Source organism: Triturus cristatus, chromosome 7, assembly GCF_964204655.1.
Source record: "Triturus cristatus chromosome 7, aTriCri1.1, whole genome shotgun sequence".
Lineage (NCBI taxonomy): Eukaryota > Metazoa > Chordata > Amphibia > Caudata > Salamandridae > Triturus > Triturus cristatus.
In genome coordinates this window covers 1130023833-1130041549 of record NC_140590.1, presented here as the reverse complement: position 1 = coordinate 1130041549, position 17717 = coordinate 1130023833, and the positions used below count along the sequence as shown (strand labels likewise).

Genomic DNA, 17717 nt, shown 5'->3' with positions numbered 1-17717 from the left:
GAATTCACCTACATGGTAATGAAATGCCCGTAGGTTAAGTTCTGTTTAGTTTTGCGAGTTCGAGCAATTTGTTTCATTCTGCCGAAGCGTATCATGCTTTAGCGCGTCGGTGCGCTAGGTAGAACTGTGGGGTTGTGCAATCGTATCACCCGCCGAAATACATTATTAAAACTAACATCGTAAGCAATTCGGCCAGGTCTGTTCAGATTTGCTAGATTTGCTAGTTCGAGCATTTTATTTCATTTTGCCTAAGTATGCCTTTACCCGACGGTGTTTTAGTTAGAACTGTGAGGTTGTATCATCTGTTTAAATATGTTATCAAAATTAACATCGCAAACAATTCGGCAATTACAGATTTAATAAACTAAAATGGGCCTTGCTTCTTTATAAAAAACACCCACACCAGTCTCGTTTCTATATCTATGAGCAGCTACTATTTAGCTGCTGCACGCTCCGCAGTCGGGCTGGTGGCGTGCTTCAGACGGACTCCCCGAGACTAGGAGAATACACTGAATACATCAGGTAGGAGAAATCTCCACAATATCTGGCTTGACGCTCGTAGCGCGTGAAGTAACGATTGCTAATTATAGCCGATTAGTTTATTTGGCGGAGGTTAAATCTCCATGATGTCGTGCGGGACGCTGGTGGTGCGTGAAGTAACTATTGGCTTTCAGAAAATTGATTAGTGTATTTGGCGTATAGTAAATGTTTTTGAAGGTCCATTATACACCGTCTGCTACTCTTGTGTTGATTCGCCGCCACTACAACAAACTTTAATGTTATTGGTTGTTTAATCTCTTTTTAATTGGGTCACAGGTTGTAGTGTCAATGAGTGAAATCATGACATTCTTTGAAATACCCACAGATCACAGTGGCTTTTATGAGGGTTCATTCATGACTCATCGCTATCATAGGATTTTCGCTCAAATAGGATTGCGTTTTGAATGAACCAGAGCATACTATGAGCCAACAGTTTAGAAGTCTTGAAATGTTGACAGACCATATTAGTCTAATATTTAATGAGGGCTGATTTATGGTTTCTTCTAGTCGAATTGGTATCCTGATGACCGTGACTCCGGCAGCACTAAATATTTATCCTGAAGTCAGGTGAGCCATCACATGGATCACTAAGCTCTAATGGTGCCCAATTTGGGCTTTATAGTTATTATTCTGAATACCCTTATTTGCGTTCATGTTTGCAGTGACTCATAGCGTGCACGCTAATCTGAATGACAAACGAAGAAAAAGAGTAAATAAATAGACGAAGAAGAATCTAGACCTTCTACGACACTGGTAAAAATTAATATTTTTACACGTCCCATATGGTGTTTAAATAAGACTGGCATCCAATATTTGCTTACTAATTTGCACATATGTCAATAGGTATTCTCCTCTGACTGACACTGAGCAGCAATCACGTCATACTGTTGGACATCGGTCCTATCACCTATATTTGGGTGAGTTTATGGGAAACTTATACCTTCCCTGTTTTTACTTTTAACACAGCAGAGATATTGATCTATATCTATTTTATGCAGGCTGTTATACATCCCCAATGTCCTGAAGAAGACCCGACATGACTGTATAGAACAACTGGTCGATATAGGGTCGAAACGTTGACGGTTCCACAGTCCTGCACTAACTGGAATTCCTTGTATATACAGATTACAGGACTTGTGCCATACAAGGCTCATTACCTATACATAATTTAGCTGAGGACTTTTTGTGTAAAAAACTTCCTTTGTATTTTATTGATAATCACGCACATAACATTGTAAATATTCACTTCTTCACTATCACACAGAGTCACCTTATTCACTTTGTCACTGCGTCGTTGTTTTGTAAATATTATTGTATATACAGCCCGTTCTCATTTTTGTACATATCTAAAGGAGTTGATGAATGATTTAAAATTCAGATGAAATACTAAAAAATAAATTGTTACGTTTTTTGAAGTATTATTCATTCTTCAAGATTAATTGCTTGCTAGATCATCGATTGCTGTGTTTATGTTCAATTGATTTTTCTTAATTGTAAATAATATTGTTTCCCCTACGGAACCATTGTTCATATATATTTGCCTTAGATACTCGTCCTCATAGCTTGCATTGCTAGCATTTGGGTGATGTATTTTTACTTTGCAGACATAAAATAATTATCATTTCTTGAAATAATGAGGTACTTTTGTAATTAACTTAGCGTTTTGATTGACTACAGTTCTAACGCTATGTACACGCTCATATACATCGCTTGTACTACCGCTTCCTGAAGAGATGAGGTCATCTCGTAGTTCTAACCGAGTGCTCCGATTGGCAACGACTCTCACGTTATGCACACGCATATATACACCACCTGATCAGCGCCTCGGTACCTCCCACAAACACAGGGGAGCCCGAGGCACCGACGGATAGGTGAGTGTTATTCGTGCGCAAATCGTTTTCTTCTATTTTCAACACTTATAAGTCTGCATTAACATTAGCCAAGTTTGGCGTAAGCGTAGTGTAATACTCTTCACTGGTCTGTCTCCACTACATGAGAATTCACTGATTTTTCCCAGTACGCGAGATGTCTCAATCATCTCCCTAGCTCGAGTCCTGAACTACACTTGACCGGGGTTTGGCACTATTCCAAATCACCTTATGACATAATTAGCATCATGACCACTTGACTGAGTGTTCATATACACACCTGCTTGACACTCGATTGTAGTTTATTACATTGACAGAGACTTTTGCGTCTATCGTTGCCCTACCTCTACGAGCATTTTGACCCAACACAGTTTGGATGTGGCCACTCTTTTCTTCTTTCTTTTTTTCCTTTCTAGTTAATTGTGCCGATACTTACTAGGGAGGCCGCACAGTTAATGTCTCTTTATGTGTATGTTTCTCTCGGAACACGACCCTTCCCGAGACAACAAACAAACCCCTTTGTGAATGTTTGAATGTTTGGTTGACATATTGGAAACAAGACGAACAATATTAAGATTTTAATACATTTCTGAAAGTATACACAGCATTCTTCGTGCTAACACTGATCCACTCTCTTATTCATTGTAGAGCGGGGTCTCCCATCCCTGAGTTAGTGACCAGGTGAGGTGAGGTCTGTATCTAGAAAGGTGCAGGTGAGTGCACAGATTTAATAGCTTACTATTATAGTGCGCCAATAATTATTGGCATTTGTTTATAAAGAACCACCTCAAATGATGCGTAGTTTAGTCTTGTCAGGAAGTTATCAGACTATACCTATTTCTTTAAGCAATAAATACTCTAATTTCTCTATGTATCCGTCTGTTTTAGGAGTGAAGATCACCCTGCCCTCTCTGAGATCTCATCACCCAAGGTTGTACATTTGACAATTTTGTTTTAAACCACAAGTTCACTGTTGCAGTAGCTTAATTTGATATATATGTCCTGAAGAAAGCCGGACATAGTTCCATCTTGGCTGAAACTAGTCGACCCACTGTTAAGCAACCTATTTGTTCAAGGTTGCTTTAGCATATTTTTAATAGGATTGGCATAGAGATGGTGATTAAAGGTTGTTTCTCTCTTGTCCAACTCCTTTTTAAATTTCACTGTTCTGCACTGCACTAATATCATTTCCATCAAGCGAGAGATAACTTACTATCTTTCATGATCACATTGATCAGCCACCTTTTGTTGCTCTCCTTTTGTGACTAGACTTTGTTGGCTTAGTTGCAATCTTATTGCTACATAATTTCCCTCAAGGATTTGAGGAAGAGTGGCAAAGATTGAAGGATTACCAGATGATGACACTGGCCTCTCTTGGCAGTTGATGGAAATCCTGACAACTTCTTGTGATCTCTGTTGAATGTCCTATCATAGGCATTATCCGAGGCAGAAGAGTTTATTTTTGTGTTTAGAGTTTGGCAGTTTGGTTCCCTACAAGTTTTGTTCCGTTAGACCACCAGTTCCTCACTGTGTGTTTGATATAGGTATTGGGGATTGGAACTGTAGATTGGTCGGTAAACTTTCCCTCAGACCCTTTTTCTCCCTCCCGGAGTAGTGTATGATGGCTAAGGCTTGCGCCAAAGCCAGGCAGAAACCACCACTCTAAGTCAGGGCTGGGGAGTTACACGCCAAAGATAACCCCTGCTCACCCCCTTGGTAGCTTGGCACGAGCAGTCAGGCTTATCCCGGAGGCAATGTGTAAAGCGTTTGCGCGCGCACCCAACAACAACACCCAAGGCCCACCACAAAAGAAACTCCACACAATGGTATATATAAAAATAGCCTTTGTATTATACCAAAACACATTAGATAATATTCACACAATTTACACTGTGCCAACTGGCACTGGGCAGAATTTACAGGGGACTATTTACACCAGTCAGGGCCACATGGACCACTGTCAGAATCATCACAAATCACCAAATTGTAAATGTAGAAATGTAGATCAAATAATAAATGTAGCGCACAACCAGTAACCACTGGTAGAAGGTAAGTACACCGTACGCAATCCTAAACACCTTAGGCATATATCACGCAGGGAACCTTGAACTCACTAGCATAATTTCTTCTAGAAAAACAACCTCCTACGCTTAGACACATTTTAGAAATAGAAATAAGCATAAAGGCAATACACATGACGCAAAAGTACACATGTAAAAATAACCATGTATCCTAGGTGAGGGCACACACAGGAAAACTGCCTCCAGGCCAACTTGGCCTCTCAGGGGCTCGGACGCCCTTTGTCCAAATGTCAGGGCTGGGCTGCGCAGGCAGCCAAGGTGCGCAATTGCACCACCTAAACTTGGCAGCTGCCCACTAATTGCTGGGCAGCTGTAGAAATCAAAGAAAGAGCCTGGCACCTACTGTGCCCTCTAAACCCAAGTCCAGAACATTGCAGCTGCCCTCTGTCTGGCGGGGCAGCTGTGAGTATGCCAATAGGCCCGGGCACACCCGTGCCCTCTGGGTCTCACTGGGCTTTTTACTTCAAGTACGTGCCACGTTGCAGCTGCCCACTGCGAGGCGGGGCAGCTGTAGAATTCTGTGAGCCCTGACCCAGGGACTCAAAGTGAAGTAGACTTCCCTCTCGTTGGAGCGACCCACTGTCATCCGGGGCTGCTCTACCGCAAGGAATGCCCCAGACGTTGGAGTCCCGCTCGGGGGACTCGTGAGCCCTGAACAAAATGGGCCCCAATTCACGTTGGAGCCTCTCGGGGGCTCGAAAACAGAGAAAACTCTGCACGCATCAGAGGAGTGATCCGCAGGGACGCCCGCACTCACCGTCTGCCTGTGAGGCGGCGTCTCCTCTCTGCGGCGTCTCTTCTCTGCGGCGGTGTCTTCGGATTCACCCGGGCCCCCTCCTGGGACCCGGGACTCTGCAGGGGCACACGGGGAGGCGGGGTAGGCTCCCGTTCTCTCCCGTCTTCTTTCTCTCTGTCGGCGCGGACTCTCCTCTCGCGGGGCTTCCCCTCCCGGAAGCCCCGCCCACGGAGTCCCTGCCTTCCGGGTCGCGCTGGGCAGCGGCCCGGAGGGAATCCAATGTGCGGCTCGGGACGCGGCGGTGACTCTTTCTTGGCTCAGATGCGGGGTGGGCACCCGCGCACAACAAGTAATTAAAGAAACGGGGTGGGCTCCCGTTTTCAACCAAATAATTAAATAAGCGGGTAGGCTCCTGCGTAGTACACCGGCAATTGTGGGGTGGGCACCCGCCCTTGAATTGAAGGCAAATCCTACGGCGGCAACAACGCGAGGTGGGCACGCGCTCGGTTTTACGGTCCTGTGGGGGGATCCCACACGGTGCAACTTCGTGCTGCAGTCACCCACCGTCCTCCACAGCGCCTCCTTGGACTGCAACAAATAAAGCGTTTCTCCCACAATAAGGCAAATAAAGCGCTCTTCCAGGTGCTAGGTTCAGGGGGACAAGGCTGGGCTCAGGCAGGCCAGCATACAGGGCCCTCCAGCAGGGAGACAGTCCCTTGTGGCGGTTCCTCCTGGAGCCCAGCAGCAGCAGCCCCCTCAGCGTCAGGACAAGCACAGCAGAACATTTTACATGGGGTCGCAGCCCCTTTTTATATACACATTTCCTTTGTCTCAGGCTGCAGGGTTAAGGGAAAACCAGGTGCAACTGGTTTTGGAGCTCTCTGTTGTGCTCAGCCCCTCTCCCCATTCACCGGACAGGCTAGGGACATCAGTCGCACCACAGGGGGCGGAGCCAGCATTGTGTGGGGGAAAGCCCAGCCCTATTCAGGTCCCAGGTGTACTCCTCCCACCCATCTGGATGTAAATCTCCCTATCCACCACTGGGGCAGACCCATCCGGGCTCCTGGAGCCAGGCACACCAGCCAATCACAAGCCAGACAGTCACTTCACATTTATGCCAGCGTCTAGAAGTGGCACTTCTACACTAGACACAGTAACGCCACACACATCATCGCGCAGCATTCACTCTCACGAGTTCACACATACCAAACTCGACCCTGCACTCCGCACGCATCAGGAACTACCATGGACACACACATTCCCCATGCATTCCTATGGGAGGGCAGGTCAGTCTCATTCAATGTAACACAGAGCGCACGCACTTTACACTGGGACACAGTGTTAAAGTGCCTAGAGGCCTAAAACCACTAACACTACATAGGGAAAAGGCTAGGATAATTGCAAAAAGTTTAGGGGTGAACCTGCCAGAAGGGCCAAGTCCAACAGTGTCTAATGCGAAAGAGGGCAGATTTCAATTTGAAAACTCTGCTCTCTCTGGCATCTGACAGCCCCCATTCCAAAGATGCACAGGGCAGCAGGGGGTGAACCAGGAGAGCACAGGAGACTTGCACGGGTGAATGGGGGGAGACAGATGCATGGGCTGGGGATGGAGGTGGTGACAGCCAGGGGGATGGGATTTTGTCCACAGAAGTCATGGGCAGCAGGGGCATATTAGACAAAGGGCAGTGGCGATGGAGCGAGCCGGTGGGCATATGCGGGGAGCCAGGCTGCAGAATTGCTAGCACAGGTGTATTTTGGCCTGGTACATTTGCAAGGCCTGTTGTTCATCCTCCTTTTATTAGCTCAGTGGCGGCGCAGCCCAGTAAAAGGAGGCTTAGCCTAATTTTGTATTTTTTAGAAATTACAATTTTTATATGTACTTTTGTAAAAAATTGTGTGACTTTTGCAAAAGTGTTCTTTTTAATCGTGATATCCCTGGGGTGGGGGTTACTGATTTTAGCATTATGTGCTCCAGCTGGACATTTAGATGAGGGCTCTTGGTCGTTGACATGACAATTGTCTCCTGATTGTTTGCTGTGCTGCTTGCTTGTATTTCAGTAAGAGCATGTTAGACTTTGGTCTTTTCAGTGTGTTGTGTTTTATTTTAACAATGCCCTTCCCATTAATTATGGTCCCTTTCAGCCCTGCTGTGATTCTATCACAGCTAATCTCGATTCAGAGTTGCCTCTTATTATTTAAGGGTGTGATTGCAGACTGCGGCTCCTAATAGGTCATTTGAATACAAGTCTTTAAAAAAGCCAACTCCTAAATCAAGACTAACCTCATGACAGCAGTGCTGGCCATGACAAAAGGAAAATCCAGCTGCAACACACAATCACACAAAAGAGTAAACGCAAGTAGCATCCGAAGCATACAGGCAGTAAATGCTTTGAAATATCCCCTTGCACACACACTTCCTCTGCTCTCTAATGGGTTTTGCTGATCAAACCAGCATCCAAACAAGCATTTCATCTAGATTAGTCACGTCAATTTCGGCTCAGGCATTTCAACAAGGGGGTGATGGTACAAGCAGGTCAAAGTGATGTATATTTCTCAAGAAGCAGGCCACATTTCCCAATTCGGATCTGTATTGTTTGCAGTGTTGTCCTTTGGGCCTGCAAAGCTCACACATCCTGTGTTTTGGTGATGCATCTCTGGGCATATTTTTTAGCAGAGATGGTCAGACTGGAGTAGATGACTTCTTTGTAAGTAGGCAAGTCGCCAAACTGCATAAAGTCTGCTGCCAGAAACCAGACAATGACAAAGCAGCTGTGAGTTCTCTCAAGCACAGCTCTAGGGGTTGCTGCAAGGACCAGTCAGCTGCAATGGCCTTAAGGATGTACAAGAAACTACTACGTTTGTCTGCATGCATGTATCTTTTCAGTGAACTTCACATCACGAGGGACAGTGAACACCTTTCCCAGGGATACAGGTCAAAATAACTGCATCCCCGCACTGTGAATCAAATGCAAACCAACACGAGTTACCACTTATAAATAGCAAGCCAGGACACACAAAATGGAGGCATAATGTCAGTTAACTATTGTTTGTCCCAGCACAATCACATCCAGAAATGTTCCTACAAAACGGAATTCTTTAAAAGTGGCTCTGAAATGTAACTGTGACTTTCTCCCACAGTACTTCTCCAAAAATAAAAATCTGTGTAGTAGCCACACTGCTATGCAGAGAATTGTTCCAAGGGCAGACATGAAAGGCAAGCATGTAAAGCTGAGATCCATGGCTGACATGTAATAGTTAGGGTGGTCCCAGACCCCTGCCAACACAAAACTACACAACCTTTCCACCAGGGTCTACAGCTGATGGCAGATTCCACTGAAGAAACAAACTTCTTAGGTACAAACTATATTATAGAAAAGATCCGATTATCAACAAGTCCCCCTCCGACAATCATTCAAGAGATACACCTCAGAAGAGAACTCTGACACGTTTATACCCTTGGAGTTACCTGAGTCAGGAAAGGAGATACAAATTTGGCAGAAGAACTTACTAGTATGTCCTTTGTAAATTGAACAAACATTAAATCAAATCAAATCAGGTGTTTGTTAAGTGTGACTACTCACCCGTAAGGGTCTCAAGGCGCTGGGGGTGTGGGGGGGGGGATTCGCAGGTTCCAGTCCATCAAGGAGGGAGTCTGTCGAAGAGCCAGTTTTGAGGTTTCTTGCGAAGATGGGGAGCGATGTTATCTGTCTGAGGCGGAGCGGAAGGTCGTTCCAGGCTCTGGCCGCGAGGAAGGAGAATGAGCGGCCTCCCGAAACATTAGGATTGACTATTGGTCTGTAGTAGGGAATATCGAACCAGAATATCAGTGGGTCACAATATTGTGACCATAATATTGAGGGACAAAATATTGAACAAGTTAATGCACAGAAAGAGGTAAGGATTTACTCTCCTTAACTCCACATCTACAGATATATCACCAATGTATGTATATGTGGAGTTAGCTTTACAATATGTATAGAATGTTACCTTTCAGTATTTTGTGCCTTGATATTGTGCTCCCGATTGTGGCTCATCAATATTTAGGATTTGATATTCCAAGCCCAGACCACATTTGTGGGATCAGCACACACTGTCAGGTTGAACATAGCTCTTACACCAAGAGAACAAACTCTTCAGCAGCAGAAAATGGGAGACTACAGTTGCCAAAGCAAATATTAGGGAATGTATCCCAGAATACCATAAACCTAATCAGGTGGAGAGGCAAGGGGAGTAGGGGCTGAGGGAGAATACCTTTAGATGGTAGTAGATGGCTTTCTTTAATCTCTATCACCGGTACAAGGAAGTTGAAAATTAAAATACATGAAGGCCTAGTTAAGAAATATGTTCTTGAGTGACATATAAGGTAGGATTACATTTTTGTATAGTACAACACAGCATGAGCCCAGTTGTATATGGTTTCACTTGGCAAACACAAGCTTTTTGAACCCAAATAGAAATATGGAATGATCCAATCTAACTTCTTATATTTTGCCAAAAGGTGAATCAAGCACAATGTTTCATCCTCAAGTTTAGAGCCACCCCTGGGTGGCAGGGGGGAAGGAGTGAAAGGGTTTTACCTGTAGGGAATGAGATAAACTAAAATTGTTCCAGAAGACGTAATAATAATTTGATAAAATATACTTGCTTGTCACAATAGACCGGAAGGGTACCTTCCAGAAGTTCACAGACTAACAGTTATATCAGAACAGATATATTTCCTTTAACATGCAACAGAGGCATCAGAAGGTCTTCAACACCATCGTTCACCTGAAAGTCACCAGGTCCTTGGTACATATGGGCTTTGATTTAATAGCCCAGGTCATTATTGGGATCACATTCTTGCCTTAAAAACAATGATTGTAAAATAGCGACTTTCTGGCATCTATACCAAAATCTATCAATCTTGTCCACTTTATACTGCCATTGCTGATTGAGTCCGGACAGAAATGCTTCATTACAAGTAGAAACACTTCTAAAAACTAGGCAAGTTTACATCTAGTAAAGGTACTGTATAGGATGTGTGTGGTAGCACCAACAGATGCCGAAAAAGCATTTGATAGTGTTGAATATGGTGGCAAACTAAAACGGTCAGTACAGACCAGCAAGCTCCGACCTACACTCCCCAAACATCTAGAATTCGGAAGACCTGAATCATCACAAATGCTGGATTCAACTAAATCCCTTCGTGCAGTTACTGACGGGTTTGCATATGCTGCTTGTTATTCTATCCTCACACTCCTTTTCATACAACCATAAGCATAAAATGTGTCTAACTGCCTAAGTGCCAAGTCTGGAGAACCCTCTCTGGACCTCACGCAGGACACCAAAACTCAGCGCTCCTAGGTCTCACTACTATCAACACTACTCTATAATCCATGCATTACTAATTGTTGGAAAATGACCCTCTCCGAATGGTCACCCCAAACTTTTCTCCTTCCTCCTCCTCTTTTTCTGACCTTCTCTTTTGTTGGCTCTGGGCACTTTACTACTGCTAACCAGTGCTAAAGTGCATGTGTTGTCTCCTCTAAGCATGATATCATTGGTTTACATCTGCTTGGCAAATTTGATTTACTTGCAAGTCCCTTGTATGCCATATATCCAGAGTCTGTACCTCAAATGCTACTAGTGCGCTGCAAGGACCTGATGAAGAAGATCGATGTATCTCGTTGCTCGTGACCAGGAAAAGTACATTGTTCACCGGGGCCTGTGTGGGTCCTGTAGCCGGCCTGCGATTCCATGAGGTCGACCTGAACTTTGGCATTGCCCCGTCCAGCGCGACCGAAAGTTAAACCTTTTTAATGCTACTTGCTTCTAAGAGCTTTAGTCCATGTGTTCCTTTAAAATGCAATATCTCAACTTCTATACATTGGACTTTTGTCATTTTGGTCTTGTTTTATTCACAGTATAATAATCTGTTTTCTAAACCTTTGTGGAGTCTTTTTGTGGTGTATTCATTGTGTTACTGTGTGTGTGTGTGTGTGTTGCACAAATACTTTACTCATTGCCTCTTTAGATAAGCCTGACTACTCTGTGCCAAGCTACAAGAGGGTGAGCACAGATTATTTTATAGTATGTATCTAGCTTACCCTGACTAGAGTGGTGGTTCCTGCCAGGCCTGGGTGCTATCTAAGCCAACCAGAATGCCATGCCTAACACTGATGCAGTAATTACCCACCAGGCTGTTCATAAAAGGGCTTTGCTGCCTCAACAAGGGAAGAAATTCACAATAGGAATGTTCAATAAAATAATGCAAGGTGCTGAGTTAATTTCAGATTGAGCTTCTCATAAGCTTGCCATCTTTATTATGCAACCCACTTACCTGAGGATCTAGGTCAGGGGTCAGTGGGTTCTTCAAATTAAAATTGATGGTGCACAATAAGCACAAAACACAATGTTTGTGGCCAATGTTGTACTGTAATTGACAAGCCTCAACTAATCACCGAGGTTTTCATTGATGAGCTAAAGCAACATGACTTTGTGGCATATTCGAGAGTGATATTACCAAAATTACAAATTTTAATACATTGGTGGTTACTGAAGAAAGAAAACTAGCTTCAGTAATTTAGGAACACAATCAATGACACGCCAAGGAAATCCATATTACAAAATCATGTGACCAGATTTATAGATCTAACTAACCAACCTGTACAGCCTGTCGTGGCGAGGTGGAAGTAGCTGGTAGACTCACAGCATGGACAAACGCAAGTTTAAAATGTTTTGTTCTTCCAAAGGTATTTTACCTCGTCCAAGTGTTACATTTGGATATACCCAGTTCTGCTCTATAGAGGTTACAAGATGTACAATGCTGTTATCGAAAGAGAGTGAATTAAGAGTCCTTTTAAATTTGCAGGTAGTTTTGAGGAATGTGGGAAATTCGACTAATCCTGAGTTCCTCAAATTTACAAAGGTCTCAGCCCAAAGCAGTAATTGAATAGCAGAAAACAGATTCCGGGGTGCTGGTGGTGGCACAGTGAATCTACAAAGGTGTCTTGATGCAGTACATAAAATGGCCTCCAAAGGCTTGTGAGACACATACAACGTACAAGATTGCAGTTAAAAATGCCACTTTGGCGCCTTGAGACAGGCTGGGTGTTACAGAAGGACAGGTCTTCAAGCTGAAAGTGGACTCAAGCTAGAGACTCGCTACTGGCACATACTGCCACGGGCTCTCTGGGAAGAGACCACCTTTATTAACTCTCTAACTCTTATTGCATCAAATCCAGAGTTTGCACTGACTAGCAGCAATCAGATAAAAGAAGATGTGTTTGAAGCATTGAAAGCTAGAGCCCTTAACCAGTGGAATCCGACTTCTACTATGTCAAATGGAGGGACATATTTATGTATCCGCAGTGGAGGCAGCGGATCACTAGAACTGTCAGGGCAGCTCTATTGGGAGCTGTACAGCTTTTACTGTACAGTCACTCTCAGGCAATGGTGCAACAAGTTAGATTTGTGCCTATGCCAATGGCTGTATGGGGACTTAGAAAATCTCACAACATGGACATATACGCCGACCAAGGTTAGGGATCTTCGGTGACCAAATATACTGAAGGATAGAAGACACAACACAGAACTGTTGCAGTATCAAGCGCACTATCAAAAGAAGAGTGTGTAAACTTCGGCGATGGCGGCATGCCTCCCTGGCCAAGTTTAAGAAGGATTCTCCAGACCACTCCGACCGAAGCTGGTGTTATGATGGAACGTTTATATGATTTCTGGTAACTCCCCAACGTAGTCCTCTTCTGAGAGGACCTAGCGATTAAAAAACAGCTATTCTGTCTTCATTCTCACTTTTGAACAATTGAGCTTATGTCTGACTGTGTGACTAGCCAATGCATAGGCACTACGATCTAACCTCAATTTCCTATTCAGACAACTTCTTCTACTAAATGACTTGTCTCAGCTGATTAGTGTATGGAACAAATAACATTCTCTGTCCATGAGCAGGCATGAATATTCAGACAAAACTCATCTTACAATCAATAATGACAACAAAACTGCAATCTTTCAAATGTATTTTTGATGAGCAAAAAGATAACTCTTCTTGGAGTTCACCTGGAACAACATAGATATTGTTACTGTGGGCAGTCGGTCCTTAGAAGAAGCTCTCACTAACCCAAATGGACTGGTGGTGTTGGAGAGGTCAGTTATTGCTTAGATTACACACCAACAACCTTAGGAGCCCTATCCTGGGAGAAGAGCATCCCACTTCATACCAAAAAGAAAAGAATAAACACATATCTCTCTCATAAGTGGCCACTTCTACCCAGAACTCTCCTGGCCAACTCCCAAAGCAGCTTGACAGACTGATGTTGAAGGCAGACAAACAGTAGGGAGTGTAGGAGGAGGGTTGGACAGACCGCGACGATGAAGATTCATTGTAGTAGTGGTTAGTAAATGAAAAGCATTCTCTCATCATCACTTCATCATCCAGCTTCCTTATTTTTTTTTTAACACAATTTTTTATTGGTTTTGTTGTTAAGAACAGTACAATCAGGTGTAGTAGCCTTTCACAATACAATCGTCATCGAGCAGTACATTTGTGACCTTTCAGTAGTCCTTTTGTGCTTTAACACATTTACTTTGTGTTTACTGGCGTGGTCCAACATCTGTGTCCACATGTGCCCATGCTTATGATAACTGTGTCCATAATCAGTTTTGGATGACATTGTAGCAAAACAATCTTTTACAAATCTCAATCATCTACCCCAACTTCTCTTTAACGTACCCCCCACCCCCCAACCCCCAACTGGCTCCCTCCCTTACATGATGCCTTAAGGTTTAGTTGTACAATATTCCTATGGTGCGCATCACTTTGCCTGATATGTATGTACATTTGGTATAATTTCCTTAGACATGCTTATGCTGGTAGATGATACTGCCTGGGTTCAGCGTCCTGTGGGGGAGAAGTCCTATACACTCTGGGAATCAATGGGTTCTGTCATGTCCTTAGCCCTTAGTGCTTCCAACATTTGGTTCCATTTCATAGAAATGGGTATTTTACGCTGTCCCCTTTGTTCTTCCCTTCTAAGGATGGTGCTCTCCGCACCCCCCCCCCCCCCAACGGACCATCTCTGTGTGGCAAGTGTGCATCAGCCCATCCAGGTTCCTACATAATGGGGATCTACCAAAGCAGGCGATACTGATATCCCTTGCCCACTAAGGCATTTAACCAGAAAGGTCAATGTCCTGCAGAAAATGAGGAAGATCCTAGCCCAGGAGACCAACATAGCCCAAAAAGCCAGCACAAAAGCAAACGGATAAGAACAGGAAGCCTAAAAAGCGAAAGGCATAATTACTGTACACAGACAAGGAACAACCAAAAGAGTGGGTACTGGCAACATCCAGCTGCACAATGCAACAGAAGGGCAAAGAAAATCAAAAACAGGAAACCAGACAAGTAAGCACCACACAGAGTCAGTAGCATGGGATGAAAAAAAAGCTTGGAAGGACCACAAAGTCGTCGCATGGAAGTCAGAAAGTGCCGGAAAGCACCCTCCAGCCCAAATAAAACTGAAAGCAAAAGTGTGAAATTACTGCTATACCCAACTCCAGGAATGGCAGAATGTTAAGGAAAGGAATGTCTATGAGAAGTCACGAAGCCAGTCCAAGATTTAAAGCTATAGCCTCCAAAATAAATCTAAATCCAAGCACAGGGAGAGGCCTACAAATAGGCACCACACCCACATCAGCCTGACCTACGATCCTAAGACCAATCATTGAAACATCCAAACGTAAGGACAGCTGTCATCTGAAAGACGGCAGAACACCAGCCCAATTGATCTGGCATAGCACAGAAAAACTTCAGGGCATTTGTCTTTACCCAACAAAACAGATGAGGCCACCGCCGTGCAAGACCCTCAAAAACAAGTCCAAAGAGCAGAGAACCACCAGAGAACCTACAGCAAGGAACTAAACAGACTGGCCTTACGGAGATTTAAGCTCTAACCTATACCTAACAGGAGGCACAACCTTTGACCAACATAGGGTGAGGAGAGACAGAGGAAAAAGTCTCAAAAGAAGGTATTTAGCAGCAGGCATGGATTACCCAGGGCTGATCAAATATAAAGTCCAATAAGGAGGGTAGGGAAGCACACACACAGAGAACACATAAAAATAAAGGGGTGCACCTAACAAGCCTAACATTAATCGGTGCACCAACTAGAGGAAAAACACCAGTGACTCCCCAAGTCAAAATCCCCAGATTCAACAGGTGTGATAACCCCACAAAATCATCAGAGGCCCAGAGCTGGCAGACCCAACTGAGGGAAAGAAGACTGGAGCAGCAGAGGAAACCACATCCTGCAGAAAAAGGCAGAGTAAAGACCACAAGCTAGAGAGGGGAGTGGGGCCATCATAGAAGGTACAAACATCCCAACCTCTAGTATACGACAGAATGAAAGAGGGACAGCATACAAGAAACAATGGCTCAACACACATGGGGCAACTTACAGCCAGACCACCCCTTCAGAGATCCCTCAACACAAAAGGGTTGGTGGAGGTGGCCTTAGGAGCAAGAAGACCTCAACAAGTTCATACCAAGGTAGCTCCAAGCACTCTCAAACACACACACAAGCCAACATTAATGAGGAAGGAAGGAAAATATGAACCAGCCAGGGGCTACCATAGAACAAGCCATCAATAAAATTCAAGTTAAGCAAGGGCAGAAGACAAAACCGCAGAACAATATACAGCACACATTATTCTTGTTCACTCGAATCAAAGTACAAGGACCTGCACTATCCAGCCCACAGAGGACAAGGTAATGTAATGTAATGTAAAATCCACTTCTATAGCGCTGCTATCACTCCAGGGAGTATCTTGGCGCTCACCCAACTCAGGTATACGAGAAGGGGGGGGAAGAGGTAGACAACATCTCACACAGGACACTGCATCTCTAAACCATTGCTAAGCAAGCTGAATCGGACATAGAGTATACCCAGGTTTTTAGTGCTTTCCTATAATGGGTTTCATCCGACATGGAACGTAAGAAAAGAGGGAGCTTGTTCCAGGCCTTGGCACCCAACACAAAGAGAGATTTACCACCCTTTGTTGTCAGTCTGAATTTAGGGATAACCAGCAGATTCTGACCCCCAGACCTTAGACAACGTACAGGATTGTATCGTCTAAAGCCCTGGCTTAGATATTTTGGGCCTTGATGGTGAAAAGCCCTAAAGGTAATCAAGAGGATCTTAAAAAGGATCCTCTTTGCAATTGGAAGCCAGTGTAGAGCATCCATTGCCGCGGAAGCTGATGATCTGCGTGACCAGCCTAGTACTAGGCGGGCTGCTGCATGTTGGACCATTTGAAGTCTGTGGAGTACCGATCTATTGGTTCCAGCATATAGACTATTACAGTAGTCCAGCCTAGAGGTAATCAAGGCTACAGCAACAGTTTTCCTAGCTGACAATGGCAGAAGATCGAAGAACTTTCTCAAGGTTTTAATGATATGAAAACACGTGCCAGCTACCGCAACAGCTTGTTGTTTAAAGGACAACTGATTGTCAAATGTAATGCCTAAGTTCCGGGCTGATGTGATGGTATTAGGGGGAGTTTCCTCCCCATCAGGCCAACATCCTATCGGGGAAAACAGATTTTCTTTCCCAACTGGTAGAATTTCCGTTTTACCCGCATTACATTTAAGGTGGTTATTTGTCATCCATTTAAATGTTGCAGCTAGGCATCCTTTGAGATTTTCTTCGGCGCCAACCTGCTCCCTGTCTAGTACTAGCATAAGCTGGGTGTCATCAGCATACGAGATGGTACTGATCTGAAAGGAAGCAATCAAGTCGATCAGGGGAGCCAAATACAGATTAAAAAGTATAGGACTTAAGCTCGAACCCTGGGGAACTCCAGAGCTAAGGGCCTTTGCTTCAGATTGGTACTGGCCCAATACTGTAATTTGGTGTCTGTCCCTGAGAAAGTTTCTCAGCCAGGTCAGGGCTGTCCCATCTACCCCTGCAGCAGCTAGACGGTCCACCAGGATGTTATGTGAGACCGTGTCAAAAGCTGCCGACAGGTCAAGTAGAATTAGGACAGCCTTTTTCCCTTGGTCGATGGCCATACGGAGAGTCTCAGTTGTGAACAGTAGGGCAGACTCGGTGGAATGTTTTGACCGAAAACCTGACTGATTCTGATGTAAAATGTCGTTTGCTTCCAAGAAATTCGTGAGTTGAATATTCACAAATTTTTCAGTCAGTTTAGCCATTACCGGAAGCAGGGAGATCGGTAATCTCCCTGCGGTAGGTAGGAGGTAGGAGTCAATGCAGGAACCCCATAGATGAGATACAGTGTGTGCCAACAACCACACATCATCTGCATGGCAGGGTTAGAAATAGAGGGGAGTGCAGATCAAAGAAACACTCAGAAGCCCACAAGGGTCAGCAACCTAAGGTCCCTGACCCTATAAGCAGGCACAAGCAGGTTCTCAAAGGGAAGCCAAAATGTGACCCTCTCCCAAACCTCCCTGAAAAAAGGGTCAGAAGAGCAATA

General features: G+C 44.4%; 1 protein-coding gene across 3 annotated transcripts in view; it reads right to left on the bottom strand.

The window, feature by feature from the left end:
• The window catches only part of CPLX2 (complexin 2), a 669325-nt gene that overhangs the window by 567177 nt on the left and 84431 nt on the right, over positions 1 to 17717 (bottom strand). The window contains exon 1 of one of the 3 annotated variants that reach the window (XM_085618263.1): positions 8807 to 8900. The exons of the other annotated variants lie outside the window; for them this stretch is intronic. The gene's annotated coding sequence lies outside the window, so the exon portion shown is untranslated. Of the gene's footprint in view, positions 1 to 8806; positions 8901 to 17717 lie in introns of those variants that run through there. 3 annotated transcript variants of the gene reach the window in all.